The sequence below is a fragment of the Symsagittifera roscoffensis genome, chromosome 3, assembly GCF_963678635.1.
Source record: "Symsagittifera roscoffensis chromosome 3, txSymRosc1.1, whole genome shotgun sequence".
In the NCBI taxonomy this organism is placed as follows: Eukaryota; Metazoa; Xenacoelomorpha; order Acoela; family Convolutidae; genus Symsagittifera; species Symsagittifera roscoffensis.
In genome coordinates, this window is record NC_087064.1 from 47,007,005 (window position 1) to 47,027,756 (window position 20,752).

The window sequence follows — 20,752 nt, forward strand, 5'->3', positions numbered from 1 at the left end:
TCACATGAAAACGAGGAACAAATTCAACTAGTGTGCAGAAGCTGTTACTTTCAACTGAGAAAGCAATATTCAATCCGTAACTATTTGAGTTTCCCCAACAGATACCTTCTGGTCTGAATGCTCATGAGTTTCAACCAAAGAGTTCATTTTTATGCCAGAATATATCAGATTGCTTCGCAAAAACGATAGAAATTTTCCAAAAGCTTCTCAATGCGTGTCTTTCACTTCTCAATGCGTGTCTTTCAAGCAGTCGTACTACTAATCGTAAAAATTTCCAATGATATGTTTTCTCGAAATGACACCATCAAAAAAATTTAATGCTAGAGGTGTTCAACTCTTCAAAATGAATTTCCCATGAAGAAGGTTAATCTTCATCAATGACACCAACTCGTACATAGTGTTTTTTTAAACTAATTCACTTACAATGTCATGTCCAGGCGAAACAATTGCGATTATGTGCTGTGAAGAAGTGGATCAGCAAACTTCAGCACGTCAAAAACTTGTGATGGGTGGGACGAATAATCTATTTGACAGAAACAACAACCGAATGAAGACGGAATTTGAAGTTGTCGAAGAGATCAAATATCTAACTTGAAGGTACATGAACTGTGGCATTGAAGTGGCAATTATGTGTTTGACTGGACGGAGTTAACGATATGGTACCATGAAGCGGCTGAACTAGAATTATAGACGTCTGGCAGAAGCACACGGAACCCCGTTCGTGAAAAACACAAAATTTAGATTCCGACGGTACATATCAGTCAACGGCCTACATCCCATACTAGAGAGCACGCGTTAGCTTGCGCAAGCTTTCGGAAAGTTGTAGAATTGGAAAATGTTTCTATTTTAAATATTTAACGGGAAAAACTTTTGTAATATCAATAAATGAAGGCAGCTTTAGGCTTTAATTTTGAAACGAAAACATTCGACGTGAATATTAGCACAGAAGGTCGCTTGATATCTTTTGGCTATCCAGAAATCAAAAAGCTTTTCGGAGGCCACTTTACGCACTAAAAGAAAACAAAAACGAAAAGAAAGCCGAAGCAGCGGGTGACGATTACGAACAATATGCAGACCGCAATATGCAGAACGAGTCTCTGGAAAATACCGCGTATTTTAACAATGAGAGGCAAAAAGAAACATAGCGGCATATTTGGACACCTTCGAATCCAAAAAAAGTGGAAAATTACTGAATGACTGACTCATATCTAGAAAAACTTCAGTTCAAATAAAATCTTGATTACAAAATGAAGTACAGTACAACTGAGGACATTGTGGTTACTGGGAAAACTCGCCAATCGAATCAAAAAATTCATCCCACGGGTTTTCTTGACTTGAAAAATTTGTTTGATAAAATTTATCAGTAACTTCAAATTATTAAGGTCCCATAGGAGAGAATTGTAAGCTACTGATCAAATAATGAGCTATTCAGCATAATATCAGCAATAAGTCCTTTATAGTTGTTGATTTAAGTTGTCACAAAGACCAGTACTGATTCTCATAAAGGTAAGTGCAATAAGAAAAAACGTACGTTTTCCGAAGTGGACCAAACTCGTACAGAATTTCGTTTGCTCACGATACCACGGAGACCTAATTTGATAAAAAGAAAATACTGACTACCGATTTCAATTCTTTAGCCAATTCGCTTGCACCAATTAACGTATATCTTAACATGAACTTAACTACAGTATAACTACACAAACGCAAAAAGGAGCCAGAAATCACTTGCGATACAAAAATGAATCACTATGATTACAAGAAGATGAACCGTTAGATCAAAAGTTGTTCAAAAACTGTTCAGAAGATAAAAAACTTTCTAAAACAGCTCTAAGGACAAGTTTCTACTGGTAATATCTTTGCGAAAACTAAGGGTTCCGCAACCGGTTCCTAGACTATCACAGAAATCGCACTTGAAATTGTTAGAAGTATCTCATTCTCTTGATAACAATTTCAAACTGAAAAAAATATTCTGATTATTTGGCGCGGAGGTATTACCCAAGCTTGAAAGCTTTTTTTATCTAAAATTGATAAAAAACGGCACAAAATCTTAAAACTCAATTAACTGCGTCTATAGAAGAAGCATTTGGAAGGTTAAAAAAGGAAAGTCAAAATAATACGAGCTGCTGAAACTGAGACGACAAAAAGTATAAAAATTCCAGTTCGCTCAAAAAGACCCGGCTGGACTTAAATTCAAAACTTTGGTCCTCTTAAGTATAGCTATTACTTTAGCGCCAAAAAATCAGAATAATTTGCTGAATTTAAAAAGATTTCAAGAAAATGAAAAAAGTCTAACAATTTTAGGCGCGAGCTCTGCAATCAAAGTTTTCAACGGAAAAAACCTAGTTACCGGTTGCAAAACCCTTAATTTCAGCAAGGATATTTACAGCAGAAACTTGTTTTTAGAGCTGTAATAGAAAAAGTATTTAGATTATTCAACCTTATTTACGATGAAAATTTTGATTATATTAGAACCGAATTTAAACTAAGTAAGCAGAGTAGAAAACCGCTAAATTATGTTGTTTTGTCCAACCCTAGCCTATGTTCGAGTATCATGATTCAAACATCTGATCCTTACGCAAATGATGGTAATTGTATGTTCAATTTTTCAATTTTCTGCAGTCATTGCAGCCAATCCTAATATTACAAAAAATATTAGGCTAATATATATACGTAAATTCCACAAAAAAAGTTTGTTTATGAGCTGATAAAATTTCGTTCAAGGTCATTATAAGGTTATTTTTAAAAGAAAGAAAAAAATATATATATTTTCCTTGGACGATCTTAGAACAAGAAACCCATGTAAATGTTTTTTTTTTCGGAAATTTTATATCGGAACAGATATTCTTTAATATATATATACATATTAATACGTCTTTCATTACTTCTTTCAGGTACAAGCTAGAAGTATTTCTGTAACCTCAAATTTTGTTAAGCCACCATTTTAGAAATAATATCAAGAAGCTAAGTACACATTAAAACAATAAGATATCAAAAACCGAAACAACAATATTCACAGTGAAAAAAAATGACCAACAGAGCAACTAGAATGTTAAAATTTAACTCAATTTTCAATTTGAAAGGATAGTCCATTGCTTTAGCGATACTAAAATGTATTAATGAAAGTAGTCGAACAAACTCCATTTCTCAGTAAAAGGTTAAAATAGCCATTCCATCAGTGAAATTAACACGGAAGCAAAGTTTCGCTTCGCAAACACTAGTGAGACACGACAAAAAGCAGCTCTATAAAAAGAAATAAGAAGAAGTAGAAATAAGCCTCGAATTAGTAAAATTCGGCCGTCTCGGATTCGATCATGTCACTAAAAAATTATGAGTTTCACGCACTAACCACTCAGCCACGGACGCTTAACAATTCATAAACACTAGCCACATAAAGGGGAGAACAGATGCTAAGAAATTTCCAAGGCTAAAGATCGTGATTATACATGAGGCGACAATTCGTAACAGGCGACAATTCGTAACAGGCAACAATTCGTAGCAAGCAACAATTGTAACAGCAGATTAAGCGGAGAACGCTGATTCATGCGCAAAATTCCTCTCGTGCCGGATGTAAGGGCAGCGGAGCAAGCGTATTCTACTTTCCAATGCCTCGTTATGAAATGTCGCGTTTTACGAACTGTCCCCTGTTACGAATAAACGCCCTACCGTGATTATGACAAAAGAGCCACAATTAAGTGAACACTTTCCACTTTCAAAGGACACTTTTATTTGCGAGTTAGGCAGGAAAAGAAGAAGGTTCGAACTAATACACTTCTACTGCTCGCTAGTGTGAAAAGAAATGTAACCATGTGATTCACATATCTCAGCTTTATAAAAGACAAATAAAATCAGTCCATTAATTGAACCTTGCGGAACACCACTAGGAACAGCAAATTTTTTTTACTATCCTTATCCGAGTAGCGAACTCTCTAAGACCGTCCTGGTAAATTGTTGTTTATAAGCATCGAATGCTTTACTCAAATCGTACAATTTTACAAGGGCATCATCGCCCTTGTCCATATACTTTGTAATCAAGTCAGTTATCAAAAACAGGACATGAGTCGTTGTATAAATGACCACGGTAAGCAAACTGCCCTTTTTAAAGTATTTAGTGCTTCGAAACTTTCAGAGCAGGTTTTTTAAGCATTTCGCATGAGCTGATAAGATTGAACTGGGCCGTAGTTGCTCCCATGAAGGAACTGGAACTTTTGGAAAGGATACGATTTCAGATTCCTCTCAGATGTCGTGTGTACAGTGCACTACTGTTTGATGCCCATTTTCAACAAAATCAAGGCATATATATGTTGCACGCATATATGTGCGACGACGAAAACCGACAAGAAAGTGAAAACATTCCAAAAAAGACCGAAGTGAATTGACTTAAACTCATGAACACGAAATAACATTCTTGACAATTGTTATTAGCTCTTAAAACAAAACAAGGAAACTAATTAAATAGAAAACCTTGAGATAAACAGATTGCACACATTTTGAGTTTACATGGCGCTCAACTTTTATACGAGCCTTTAATCTGGAAGAAAGATCGCAAAACACTGAAAAAATTGTTTTTTGGTTGGTTACTGTTTTCTCCCGGCTTACTTAGAACTTAGCGTCCTCATCACGTCAATAGTTTGGGTTACTGACATAACGTTTCACGTCCTCATTACATGAAAATAATTTTTTCTCTCTAGTATCAGGGAGACATACACAAATATCAACAGCTCTGATATTTTATTTGTTTCTAATACCTGAAAATGAAAATTTTAAGTTGGTTTCTCTTCGTCCTAGTTTGGGATTTAGGTAGAAACAGAAAATAGTCACAGCAGAGCCAATCAGCACCACAACAACATTCGACAGCTCAACAACAGTATCAACAACTCCGAACAACACAATCGACCTAGCTTTCAACGACAGATTGCCTACAAAAAAAAACACCCGGACAGTGCAATTTTTTAGTCAAACTACTAGAACGACTCCTGAGACGAATTGCTAAAGCCATGGCAGAAGAAGAAACCGACTTTGAACTAGCAGAAATCAAAACAAACTTCTTCACGCTTAAGGCAGCTTGAGGAATCGATGACTTACCTCATCGACCATGCGACAGAAGACTCACAGCCAGATGATCTCATGTCAACATTCACTGGAATTGAAGACAAATTAGACGACCTTGTCAGTGAGTACAGAAGCCTACTCGAGCGAAATATTAATACAATAGACGCAACATCTGCAGCAACCAACAGCGCCCAATCCAACCACCAAAACGCACCCACTCTTCAAGCTGCTTCAAGCAACCAAAGCGCTCTAATCGAATTCAGCGCTAACTCATCAGCAGTCACCTCGACTCAACAGCAACCACCATCGTTTTCAGTAGCAAATATGTCTACATAAGTCAAAAACAACCATAATTTGCCAATCAATCAACAGCAACAAGCAAAAGTTATTCCGCAATCGAATAGTTTTGCCGCATTACCGTTACCTCCGACCAATTTCAAGCCTCAGACACAAATCAACACAGCAGTTTACACTGCGCCAATTTCATCTTCAACGATTACACAGACATCACGACTACCGAAGATCACAACTTGGCAAGTACAACGGTGATCCGATAAAATGGAACATGTTACGGCTTATTCCAAGCTACTGCTCACAGTCAACCAATATCCGACGCAGAAAAGCTAACATACTTGCAAACATTGACAACAGGACGCGCTCATCAAGCTATCGCCGGATACTCATGCAACAGCGCTATGTATCCAACAGCTCTTCAAGAACTCGAACAACGATTTGGAACACCAGACATAACTGTCAACAACTGTTTCAACAAGCTACAACAACTCCGCATGCCTTCAACGCAACATAAGCAATCGTTTATGAATTTTTCATCTTTCATTTGCTATCTTGTGGAAACTTTTCAGACACTTGGATTCACCAACGACCTGAAATCCACCATTTACGTGCAATTTGACAACTAACTTCACCACTTTGAGCGACTACAATGGACTCAACACATCATCAACAACAGCAGTCAGCCTCAGCAATTTCAGTCATTGGCTCAGACAATTCGCCTTAGTTTGTGACTATCTACCCCAGGAAAACTTCACTTCCTCATCCAGCCAACCGTCTTCATCCAGTCAACAAAGATTCAGTGAATGTCAAAGAAACAACCATCGCGGCAACCAGCCCCAAACACGCACCAACAGATTTTCGGGGAACAAAAAAAGACCGGAAAAAAGACAAACTCATTGAGCTCTTTGTGACCTGGATCATCGCCCCTCACAATGCCTTAAGTACAAAGATTTGACAATTGACGATAATTGAAAGCTTATACATGCAAAAAACCTTTGTCTAAATTGTCTTGGACAACACATGGTAAAGGATTGCATTTCGAAGCGAACATACGTCACTTGCAACAGACAACATCATAGCAGCAATCATCAACAGCAAAACCTAAACATCACTCGAAGTTTTTCCTCACCGCAGCAACAAGCTTCAGACAGACCACACGATTCAGTCAACCGACAGCAGAAACGCTTCGCAAACTCATTACTGCACTATGTACCTGTTAAAATTCGCAACAAACACAAGTATATTAACACATATGCCTTTCCTCACAATGGAAGCTAGAACAGTTATTTACTACAATCGACATCTGACTCTCATTAGTTAGACGAAAGCCTCGAAACAAAAGAATTCTTCATCGGTGGACTTACGATTCGAAACAAATCAAAGCACGATCAGTTGGAATGACCATTTACCCGTTTGAAACCTCAGCGAGCAGTTTCTAGTGAAACGTGCTTACGTGCTCGACAAGCTGAACCTAGAAGATGCTCAAACCGACAAACTCAACAGCATCTGCAGCAGTTAATCTAAAGGACATCAACTTTCCAGATTTCGACAACGATCAAAGTTGTCGGTTGCAATTCTCATTGGAACCGACAGCTTTGATCTTGTTACATCTCAAGCAATAATAACCAACAGCTGACATCCAACAGCCGACCTGCTCGAGAATTCAGTTTTCTGAGCTTACTCTTCTCACCACAACGACATCAACGAAGACGCACATCTTTCCGAAGTACTAGCGTCAACCTGGAGAAAGGAAACTCACGGAACCTCTCCGGAGGTAACTCTCTCCATAGACAAAGAACACGCCCCTGAGACCCTTCGGTAGACTATCACCTACACGCAAGGAAGGTATCAAATTGGACTTCTTTGGAAACCGAACGCCAGCCTTCCCAATAACTACTTTGCTGCCGCTCAACAATTCAACAAAATGAAAACCCGCCTTCTCAACGATCCCGACAAGCTTGCAATGTACCAGGACACAATCACAAACGATTTGACCAAGAAACACATTCGCAAACTTCCAAGCGAAGAGATTCCCTCAACAGGATGGATACTGCCAGAACATGGAGTGACGAACCCAAATAAGCCTGGAAAACTCCGCGGAAAAATCCCATCAATGCAGACATTGAAAGCATGTACATGCAAGTTTCCGTCAGACCCAAAGACCGAAAATTTCTCAGATTCATCTGGGGAACAACAGCCAGATTTTTACAAGTATACTCGTTTCATTTTTGGCGCAAAATGCTCGCCAACTTGTGCGAACTTCGCTCTCCAAGCATGTGGTGACGACAACAAAAACGATTACCCCCACATCAAAGAACTTATCGACAGCAACTTCTACATGGACGATTTTTACGAGTCAACCATCACCGTGAAAAAATCATTACAACTATCTGCTGATATGCGAAAGGTACTCGCCACAGGTAGATTCAACCTGACTAGGTGGATCACTACAAACCCAGAGATTTTAAGTGCAATACCTCAGCAAAACCGAGCCACGATTGAATCACCCAAGAACGACGAAACGTATATTGGGAATTGAATGAAACACTTCCTCTGATTCACTAGTTATTGAGCCGAAGAAAATTCAGGATCTGAAAGGAAGAAGCCAACGCTGCGCAAAATTCTGCATACTTCATCCTCCATATTCGACCCTATTGGCTTTGCCGCACCTGTCACGATTCGCCTCTGAATTCTACAGCAACACATTTGGAGAAAAGGACTAAAATGGGACGATCAAATTACCAAAGAGGACCTACCCGAGCTCTTTGATCTTCTCCAAGAAGCCGACAACCTTCAACCGCTCCACGTGCTTCGCAATTACTTCGCAGAGTCTACCTCATAAATACCTTGCACATCTTTTCAGATGCCTCATACGCAGCTCTTGCTTCAGTAGCTTACTTTGTTTACACAACGGATTCCGTTTCAAAGCCAAAAGTTACGTTTGCTTTAGGCAAGGCCCGAGTAGCCCCGTTTAAACACACCATAACAAAACTGGAACTCCAAGCAGCTGTTTGGTGCCCGTCTTGCTAGTTTCATTAAGCAACAACAACGCTTCTCACTAAACCACACTTATCTCTGGACCGATAGCAGCACAGTTTTGCAATGGATTCGTGGATCCGAAAAAAGACAACAAATCTTTGCTGCAAATCGTGTTGCAGAGATACTGGAGCTCACCCAATCTACTCAATGGAAACACTGCCCAGGCTACCTCAACCCCGCTGATGATGGAACTCGTGGAATTCAACCCCGGAGACGTTGGTTCAATGGACCAGATTTGATTCTTCAGCCAGAAGATGCTTGGCCCAAACCGCCCTTTGAAGAAAAAGAACTGATGACCACCTTCGACAGCTCCTCGATGAACCAAGTTTTTAAATACCACCAGATATCTTGAACGTTCAAGCCCGCCTATGCACCACATTTTGGTGGCGCCTGGTAACGTCTCATTCGTAGCGTCAAAAACTCTATACGCCATCATTGGATCTAAAGCCCTCACATATGATACTTTCATTACCTTGTTGTGCGAGATTGAACAGTTTATGAATGCACGACCTATCACGAATGTATTGTTTTCTCCCTGCGACATCGAAGCCCTGACCCCAACCATTTCCTTCTTGGAAGAATGTTTGCCAGTATGCCTCCAAGAATTAATTATAAGCCATTAACATTGATAAAGCAATGGACTTTTGCACAGCAGCTATCAGACCATGTTTGGAACCGCCTACTGAAAGAGTTCATCCCAACTCTACTTCCCCGACAGAAATGCACCTCGAAAACTCCGCCTATTTTAAATGGACAACCCGTTAGGTTTTAGAAGATCCAACTCCTCGTGGATAATGGCCACTAGGTCGCATAGAATCGCCGATCGCATCAGCCGACAATGTAATACGACAATACAACGTTAGAACTCGCCGTGGAAAAGTTCAAATCCCAGCCATACGCCTCGCTCCTGTTTGTCCAGACTTCTACGCTCAACAATCCGCGCCAAAGAACAGCAATCAAACTGGAGCATCCTCTCCAACGCCGACATTCTGAAAAGAAAAAACAGAAGAGCCTGCCAGCTTTGCCTTCCTAAATGAATTTAGACAAACAGCAACGACGATACCCCGATGCCAGAAATACGTGTTGTATGAAAACGACACCTGATACGCAACAACAATTTTTTTGCCGGGAGCATACTCTCATAATGTTTACTGCAACGTTTGTTAATTTCTCATCTTCTCTACATAAATTTCTGAATGCAACCAGATTTCTTCAACCTGCAATTAATTGGATAACGACAACGAATAGTCGATCTTCTTCGACAAGGAACAGCGGAAAACAACGACCAGACAATCTACTTGATTCATCAGATTTGAATTCTACTCCAGAGCATGATCAACTGCAACAATCGACCAGCTCCTTCAATCAGCTTCAATTTTCTTTTCCGTAGCCGAACTTTTGAACAGTGAGCTCAGTGCAACAGAGAAACCTCAATTTAACATCCTACGTACCTCATCTCGACAGCCGACGACTTCAACTTAGACAGTCAACTCGACAAGCTAGCAAACACACTTCGACTAAGCTAGGTCCCCAACACTACTGTTAATCAAATGACATACGTGTTCGGCTAGGCATGTCACAAAAAAAGACCTTGCTTCTGTACCAGTGCATGAGGTTTTTTCCACGAAAAGCGCTAAAACTTTATAAAAGCGATAAATATTTAGCTAAAGCTTTTAAGTTTATATATTAAGAAGAGTAAAATAAACCCGTAATCATCCATCGAACTCAAAAGCGCATGCGCTACTTTTCAAATCAGCTAGTGACTTCAAAATAAAGCACAAAAGTTAGCTCAAACCACATTTTCGCTCACATCATTTCACGAAGTAGGAGGAACTATGGCGTTTCTAGGTACTTCAAAGGTTTTAGGCCAATTTTAGATCACTTAGTCAAAACTCGCAGGGGGTCAAGTAGGGTATCAAATCAAATCCCTATTGGTTGCCATTCGAATTCCAAAAAAAATCAAAAAAATGTCTGCCTAGAAAAATGGGCTGAAGATTTTCTGACTTAATTAGACAAGTTGATCAAAGAATGACCACCTAAGTTTACTCTACTAAATTTTAAACGATAATATAGATATTAAAACTACTCCCTTTGTAGTTTTAACTTTAACCAATTACTCTTTCAAGCCAAAAAAATATATATACTTGAGCAAAAAAATTTTAGTTCTCGAATAAGAGTAGTCGGAACATTCTGTGCTACTTACACAGCAATATTAACCACTATTGGTATAAAATAGCTCAAATGCTCGAGGCTTTTGTATTCTAATCAACGTTTTAAAACCTTTCAACTCTTATTTATCTATTCATGGGCATTTAATGTCAGTAGATTCTTGGAAATGCAGCCTTTAATATTTTATTGACAGGAAAAAGGATCAATTTCCATTTGAGGCGACTAAAGCACAGAACCCTAATGATTTTTAATAATGTGCGCTCAAGGACCATTCAAGATTAAACATCTTGTTAAAAACACCATTAAGGAATGTTCAAAAGGGAAAAAATTAAAACACTTAAAATCTTTTTGGGGATAAAACACATCATTCTACTTGAAAACCTTCCAGATTTTTCATTCAAGGAATCACTTTACTTTATAAGGGGCATTTAGGAATAATCAGCGGAAACTCCTGCCTGTGATGCAAGTCAACAAAACAACATAACTTGATTGAGGTAATCGACCAAAAACAATGGTTATTTGAATACTTCACCGCAACAGGATCGATTTCAATGCTGAGGAGACATCTGAATAAAAAATGACAATTAAAAGGAAAACAAAAATCTTAAGCAGGCCTTTCACAGGAAGCAGCGGAAGTAACTTCATACAATACAATGGGTGAAATAATGACGAATTTTGTAGACAAAAGTCTACACACTTAACCCTACCTTAGCAATTTAACCAAGTTTTGCTGATTTTTAGCAATTAGCCTATAAAAATAATCGGCCAAAGCTTCAAGATTATATATTATAAATCCAATTTTCGAATGAGTTCAAGTATAATTAATTAGAAGTTAATTGGTGGGCGGTGCATCATAGCCAGGCGAGTCAAAAATCTAATTTAGCCTTTTGTATTAATTTTCCACACTCGGTAAGCACTTTTCCCTACTAAGCTCTGCGTCTGAATTGTTGCTTGTCTTTCATTCACCCGATAATTAACAAAACAGAAATGCAGAGGCAATTATCGCTATGAATGCTAATGCTGACTCTTCTTTTCATTTGTCTTATTTTTAAACTCCATAAGATTTCTCCACCGCACTAATATAGTACAACGCCTCAGCGGTGCGCGTTACTACTATCTATCGCTATTCAAGCAGCAGCACTAAATCTGCGTGAAAATAAAGAGGTTGTGGCGGGCGGGTGCGGCGGTGCTTGTTTGGTTTTCGCTCAGGAGTTACTTGGTCGTCGTTTCCATTGAAGAGGCTGCTCTGCTGCTGCTGCTTTTCTTTTACCTGATTCAGAATGACTTCATTGCAGCAACAAAACAATGCCTTCCTGAAACGACGCCAACGAATTGAGGCTGCTGATGATGATGATGCAACATCTAACACAAGTCTAAATAGAGAAGTAACACAACCTCAACCTCAAATTCAACTGAACGCCGCTTAAACAGTGGTGTTAAAAGTAATCTCGCAACAAAATGCTAAAAAGTGAAGTAAAAGCGAAAAAACCTCTCGCTTCGCTTTCTGTTTTGCTATCCCTTCAACGCAGCTATACTGGAATTACAACACATTGAGCAGTCATTCGTTTTAATTCATTCCATAAACATTTTCGCTGTTTATTTTTCTATTTTTCCCCATTTGCCCTTATCTCAGCGGCAAATTGACAATAAAAAACGTTAAATTGTTTTCACTATTTTCCCTCTTTTTTCTATATTTGCAGTTTTATCTTTGTTTTCATTTCCCATTATGCAAAAAAATAATCAACAACAACAAACAAGATGAAAAACAGCATCATAATAATCATAAACCTTGTTTACTTATTAATTGTTGCTTCCAATATCCGATTTTTGCACTACAGTGACAGTCTTCGGCTTGAAATATGCAGTCGAAAGTCAAAAATTGTGAAATCTTCCGAAATATGATTTTTTTAAATTTGAATTCAACTTAACTCTTCTGCATATCCACCGCCAGCTACAAGGTACTATTTTTTGCTAACAAACAAGGACTAAAGTCTCTATGGATAAAAGAGTATAAAAAAGTAGTTTGAGTTTTGGAAGACAGACGGCACGTTATTAACTGTTAGTCAAACTTTACAAAATAACGACCTTGTGTCTTCTCAAACTAAACTTACACGATAGACATAAATAAAACATGATCAAAATAAGAAAGTATTAAAAAACCAATGATTCGTTTACAGAGAGCTACCTACTATTTCTTGTGTTATTTTTGGGACCCCAAAACGTTTTTTACATGATTTTGGCGCATATCTTAAATATATATTTTAGTGCATATCTTTATTATTTTGTGAAAACCTTTTTAAGAAATTTTAAAGGATGATTTGGCATTGATATGCTTCGAAAACAATTATAGTCACAGGCGAAACGGAGCTTCACAATACTTGCGATACGACACAAACATAGCATGGCAAGCTAGCCGACCAAAACTGAGATGAAAGACGCAAAGTCAATGACGAAATGAAAAAAAAAATAACTTCACCTTTTTCACACGATTGTCTCGGTTTTCATATTATCATTTTAAGGAAATGGTGCCAACTAAGACATCTGCCATGTTTTGCTGAAGTTTCGAATCAACATATTTTTCAAAAACACGATGCGGTCCGAAAATAACAAAAATTCAAAAATAGTTCCAATAAAATTGAATAAAGCTATGTTAAAATCATATCTGAAATCTAACTCCACGCATTTGCGAGAACACGACCAAAAAGCAGACCTATCAAGTGAAATAAGAAAAAGTAGAAATAAGCCTCGAAGTAGCAAAAACTCGGCTACGTGTAGGATACGAACCTGCGACCTACTGCAATCAAGATATTTTGCGTCTCACGCACTATGCAGTCAGTCACGCAAGCTTAACAACCGATAAACACTAGTCACGAATAAAACAGCTACATATGCTAATAACTTGCCAATCAATTCATCAAAAGTGGCACCAAGTACAAAGAGACTCAATTTTGCATTTATTAAATTGGAATATAACAAACTGAAGACATCCAGTGTAACAAATCGCAAAGCATAAATCCACATTATGTATAAATTATGCATTTCAAAAAATTAAGAGATATATTGAATTAGAAAATTTCTGAAATCGAGTTTTCATTATTGTTATGTTGTTTAAAACCAATCACTTTTATCGATTCATTTGATGAACTAAAAATGCATCAATTGTGTTAACTTATTACGATTCGAATGTCAAAGCACAAGCTATCAAGAAGCTGTAAAGGTGCCCCACCATTATTGGGGTGCCGCACCAATATTTGCGACTTAGGTTGGAAAAAAGAAAATTCGTACTAATACACTCGCTTCGCAGGTGTAATGCAACAGGAGTCAGTTCTTAAAACAGTTCTTAAGACCTTTTAAGCTCTTTCAATTATTGCTGGAAAAATTGTTACTAATCAAAAAGGAAAAACCATAGTACGTTCTGGGAAAGAATAAAGAAATTGCGGAGAAAATCAAAACTTTCAAAATCATAGCATTCTCATACGTAAGTCAACTTTCGAAATCCCTAAGAACTAAAAAAAAAGATAAATTCATTCCAAGAACCTGAAAACTAAAACAATTTGTTCCAACTAACTTAGAAAGTACTACTTCCTATTTATGCAACAATAGAACGAAGCGCCAAACAATAGAACGAAGCGCCAAAATTTGATCGAGTCCACTTTCCAGGCTATTTGCCTTTAAGCAAAAATGAAACACATTGAGATATCGATAAAAAAAGTTAAACTACGATAATGCGGCTATCTAAATTTGAAATAAAAACAAGGATAGCCAGTAACTGTGCAGGTGGCACAGAATGTTCTGACCATAGTCTTATAAAAAATACAACGTTTTTCATTTTTTTTTCGGTGTGGTGTGATAAAAGGAGCTGAACAAAAGCTCGAGATTAGGTGTAATCGACGGTCATAGTAAAATAAGCAAACAAAAAACATTTTTTTTTCAGAAAATATGCTTGAAAAATGAAAAAAAATTTTTAAAAATGCAAGCTTTGAAGCAGTTGAAAGTCGCTCGAAATAAGACGAAAAATCAAAAACCTCAACCCGGTTATTCTCGAAAATTTTAAATGTGGTTCGAATAACGACTGTAAGGGCTTTAATATGATATATCACTCAACCCAGTGTCATGATTTATTTTGGTACCTGGTTTTGCGTGAACAAAAAAACTAAAACAGATCCGAATACAAATTACTCCCCATTTTCAATAGTCTAAACAACAAGAGTAGTCAATTACTGTGCAAGTAGCACAGAATGTTTCAACCATAGTCTTAAAAAAGTGTTTTCAAATTAGTGTCGTATTTTTCTGCATGTGATAAAAAGATCTCGAAGAAAAAAATAGAATAAAGACTAATCGACAGTCATAGCTAAAAATACCAATTGCAAAAACGTCTTTGTAGAAAAATGGCTAGAGAAACGAAAAAAAAATTTAAAACATTTCAAACTTAGTTTTCACGGTTTAAATTAAGCTATTGAAAGTCGAAATAGAAGTAAATTTTCATTAAAAAAATCGTTAATAATAAATGTAGGGATCCACTTTAAGCACTGAAAATAATGAAAATAGTGAATGTAAAGTTCGAAAAAATGCAGGCTGCTTCAGACTGACAAAAAGACTCGAATGTTTTAAAAACTGAGAAAGTTATTAAAAAAAACACCAAAGGAAGAAGAATAAAAAGCATCTACGAAAAATTGCATCAACGGAAACTGGCAATACTGACTAGAAGCAAAAAAATATATTGATGGTACATTTGTACGCCATCGAAACCAAGAGAGGGTGGAAAACCACTTTCTGACTAAAACAAACAAAAAAAAATAGACAAACGTTAAGCGCAAGAGCTGAACCAACCAAATTGGTCATTGGTAAACATAAATTTTACACAACAATAAATGAATATTTAGATGCTCCAACTTGTACATAGAGTCAAAAACAGATTATCATCTCGCACTGTCACTTGTCATTTTGAAGTGAAATTTTTAAACATAGCCAATCGAAGATTGGAAAAGAGTAATGAACGCAAGTAAACCTAAAACAGACACTGACTTAGTTGAAAAACTATTATTTTCGAACTTGCTCTTTGAGTTTCTAGAACAATTTATGATTGGCACTTTTTTGATAACATTAACCCAACTTGAGAAAACTGGATCAACAGGTAAAGTTTTTATACCGCTGGAAATCTAAAAATTTAAATTCCACTTTCGAAATTAGGAATCGTTCACGAGTTTTCGCGTCATTAGCACGTTCGTATTTGGAGAGTGCTACTTAAGTCACTTCCATCAGATGAATTTCAATTGAACTCAAAAAGTGCATATATTAATAAGTATATATTTATTTATATATGCACTATTTGCATCAATACTTAATGACTTTTCCTGAAAAAAAAATCAGCAAGACCTATATAAGAGTCTTCACGAGCGAAAAAAGAACAACAATAATCATCAGAATGGGTGGAGTGATATATCAAAATAAAGCACTGTCAGCCGTGATACGTACGACATTTAAATTTAAAAAAGTTTACTCAGTGTCGAGAAAAACCGGTTTGAATTTTTCTGATTTTTCGTCTTATTTCGAGCAAATAAAGCGAGCAGGCAGTTTTTTCTAATTTCTTTAAAGCTTACAATGGCTTAATTTAAAACGTATAACTTAGTTTTACTTGGGTAACGTTAAGAAAAGTTGTCCCTGTGTCAAGAGAAATGATTTAAGATTCTTGAGTTTTCTTTCAATTTCGAACAAGTAAAACGAGCGAGCAGGCTCATTATAGAAAGATCCGGGGTCAAACTTAAGATTAACTTCATTGTAATTATTTTTAGAAATTTTTTAACGCAATTAAAAATATCAAAAAATATTCTGCAAAAAATTTTCAAATCTTAGAAAAATCTTTTTATGATTTTTTTTTGAGAAACATTATCGTCCAATCAGCCTATTTTACTGTGACTGTAGAATGTGCCTAAGTTCTAGGCTTTCTTCATGTCCTTTTATCTCACCACCCCTAAAAACAACACTAATTAAAAAGTACTATCTACGTAGTTTTTTATAAAAAAAATATGGTCGGAACAGTCTGTGCTACTTGCACAGCAACTGGCTGTCCGTTTTACTATTTGAAAAACATTGAAAACTCATTGAACATTCAGGAAAATTATAACAAAACATAGACTCCTCTCAACTCATACCAACCAGTTACATTTTTCCCAGTCTGATCCGCAAACGAAAGTTAATACTAAAATATGAAACATGCGTGGATTATCTTACATTTAAAACAAACAAAAAATGAATATTGTAACAAATGAAAAAACAACGATATTTCAAAACGATAACTGTTTATGTGAATATCTTTAAATTGACAGAAATGTCAATCCACCTTACACTTAAATTAGAAAGGACTACTGAAAAGCAATAATAAAAACCTCTAAAACAAATCCAAATTTACTTGATACCTACTTAACGCTGGTAGATAGCCATAGGAGCTGACACAAGCAAAGAAACTACAAGATAAAAATAGCAAAAGAAAAAAAACAAATGGCCTCAATGCTCTTTAAATTTCAAGACGAATTTATGATCCACAGTTTTAGATTAAAAAATCGCAGTTTGAGGAAACTGAATCAATCAGTAAAACTTTGATTCCGCTTAGAAATCTAAAAAGTAAATTCCACTTTCAAAACTTCACGTTTTTTTTTCGCCTTTTCTGCGTTTGTATTAGGAAAGCACAAATTATCAAACTTTTAGCAAATGAAGGTGAATAGAACTCAAAAAGGGCAAAAATACCTAAGACCATTCATAAATGCTTTAATATGAATGAATGCGCATCTGTAATTAGTAGAGCACTTGTAGTTAATTCTTGAAAAAGAAGCGGTCAAAACAATAACCAAGACCTATAAAAAGTCTTCACTAAGTTCTCTTACTAAAGTGTAAAACCCGACTATATGGTACTTAATATCGCAAATTTAATTGTATTCATTCAGTTATGTCTACAGTGGTTAAAATGAAGCTACAGTGGTATATTAGCATCGGAAAAAAGTAACAAAGCCGAAAATACTTGAGCAAACACCCGTTGAGCAGAAAAAACATGTTTTCATAAAATACATACAAACCAACAAAGCCAAAAAAAATTGAGCAAACACCCCTAAAGCTAAAAAAAAATGTTTTCATAAAAGACCTAAAAACTAACAAAGCCCAAACTACTTAAGCGTACACCCGTTGAGCCGAAAAAGAAATTCACTCAGAGGCGAGTTTTTTATATTTGCGTTATATCGCAAAAAATGAAAAATGTAGAAAAAAACTATATGAACCAATACTTTCGTATGTCTCGATAACAGATAAATATGGGCACAGCTAAAGCTTGAAGAACATGTTTACTATTTTTGAATTTGTTACACTGATGCCGAATGGAATTTGGATGCTGATGACTTCAAAATTTGGACTTTGCCTTAAACCATAGTTATTTCTCTACTAACAGAAGTAGTAGAAAAGACTTCAATTTACCATTTGGGCAATTACTAAAAATGAGCATAAATACAATCAAAAATGTTATAATATTATGAACAAAAAGAACATCGGAATCTCAAAGACCACGTACAGGAAACGTATAAGTGGGTAATTCGTGATTGAGTCATCAAGTAATTGTGAGAATTGGAGCCATTGCACTATTTAAGACCAGCCTTATAGAAACTCTCAAAAATTCGGAGAGTAGTTATGTCTACCACACATAATCGGTAAAAATCAAACTTTACCAAAGACGGAACATGTCTCGGTCCACAGTGCCAAAGGTAATTAAATAACCTTCTATTTTTTTAAACTTTGATCTGGCATTGAAATTCTATTTGAGGTTGCTTACAAGTTGAAGGCCTAAATCAACGCTGCTATCAAATAAGGAGATTTCGTTATTGCCAAAGAAACAGTGGAGCCTGATGTTTCATGGCAATTGGTAACACGCCGCATTTTGATACATTCAAACTTAGCTCTTGATCGGCAGACTATAATTTCAGATCATCTAAATCTGCTTGCATTTTGCTAAAAGAGGGGGAAAGGTACGTGTTTAATTTACTATCATATGCGAAGGAATAATACGACTTCATTGATAAATCTAGCAAGGACGAGATTTCTTTTACAAAAAAATAAGGAGTTACCGCTTCTGCATGAAAAATTCTATGAACTTGACTTTCCACGATCCATACATTTTTCTGCAAAAATCAGGTAGTGGCTGCTTTAGTGTAGATTTCCAAAACCGAGTTTTTCGATTGAATACTTAACCTGAGAATTGCGTAGTTTTCGATTAATATGCCAAAAAGTTTCCAAAAACGGTCAAAGTTTCAAAACATTGACTTGATTGAAGGTCATAACTTTTCTCGAAAAAAAAATTGGGCATGGCCAAACACAAGTATATGCTTTCATTATATCTATCTGTTATTTCGATTAAACCTATGATATCAGATGTGTCAGGATAGCTAGCGAGAAAAGTCCACGCAACGGTCAACAAATCAAAAACTTGGCAACTTCGAGAATCAACATTCTTTGTTTGAAAAAGTTCGGACAAAAGCGCATATGCAGAGATGTTAACGCAACGTAAAATTTCAACTTGAACCCCAAAACCCAGATTTGGGAAGGTAGTTCTCGAGAAAAACCAAAAAACTTTTTAAAAAACGGTCGAAAAACAACTTCGAAATTCAAAATGGTCGAAATTCAAAAACTTCAAAAAAACTGTCAAGTTTTCCTAGGGCGATAACTTTTAGTGTAAAAAACTGGGCATAACCGCTGATGCAGAGAATCTTTTCATATCCGTTCTTTTCATGGAAACCAAAATCTCACAATTTTGATGTGTGGGTTTTGAGAAAACGAAAGAAAAACATTGGTCAAAAATGTCCACACACTTTTTCGAAGGCACACTGGTGAAAACACGGTTTTTTCAATGATACCCTTTTTTCTGAAAAACCGTAGAATAGTTTCTGATAGACACCAAAAATTTTGCAAAAAATGAAAAAATGTTCCAAAGCGTCTCAAAAAAAACCTCAATCCATAACATTTTCATAATAACTGTTTTCATCAAATAAGAATTCTAGGCAAACATGCCAAGCAAGACTTTTGATCTTAAAATTTGCTACGGAACAAAAATCACGCATAATGAATTTTTTCGCTTATCAAACCGACATGAGGCTGACATAATATGCCAAAATCTTTGAAATTAGAAAGAAACAATGAACTTATACCAAAAGGAAGTTTAATGGGTACGTCGAACTGAACGGGTATTTAAAATGCAGACATGCTCGAAATACGCTTGTTTGCAAACGAAAGTTTTTTCTTAATAAAAATGATTCGTTGATTCTGCTAGACACGTTGTTTAGACGGAAGAAAATTATGTTTTGCGAATTTCTTCCGTGTCTTCGCCTAAAAAATATTTGAGACACAACCCAGCGCAAATTACATCAACGGACTTATGTTCACGTTGCAGTGAAAATTCACCTATCTGTCAGTCAGGAAGCAAATTTTCTAACAAAGAGGCTAGCTACCCACAATCTCAGATTTGGGAAGTTAGTTTTCGAGAAACGTCACAGATTGAAAACAACAATAAAAAAACTAAAAATTAATTAATCCGAGGGCCATAACTTTTTGCACCAAAAATGGTATTGCCGATGATACAGGAGAGTTTTTAAAATCTGCTCCATGTCAAAATCTCAGATTTGGGAGGCTACTTTTTGAGAAACGAAAAAAAAACTTGGTCAAATATTCCCCGATAATCTTTTTAGAAGGCTGTAGACAGAGGGGCCACACAAAAATAGACTAGAAATATGCGGCTCACCTCACAGGGGAATAGACGGTCTTTCTATTGATACCCCTTTTTGAAAAATCGTTGGAATAGTTTTTGAGAAAACCTAAACTTTTTGAAAAAAAAAAGAAAACTCCCAAGCGTCTCAAAAAATATAAACCCAATACCATACACTTTCATAATTCCTGTTTTATCAACAAGGAATTCTAAGCAGACATGCCAAGCAAGACATTTGAAATTTAAATTAGTAACGTAACAGAACATAAAATCGGATACAAGGCCGACGCTTTGAGCAGCCACTGGTTGAGACCAGAGGTGTGAACGCTAATGAAATTTGCGCTAATCGCTAATGCCGCTATTTCATGTGCCGCTATGCGCTATTTTACCTACTGCTAATTGCCGCTAAAAAAATTAAAAGAGATTAGGAACCATTCCAGCCCAGTAGTGTTCACTGATACGAGC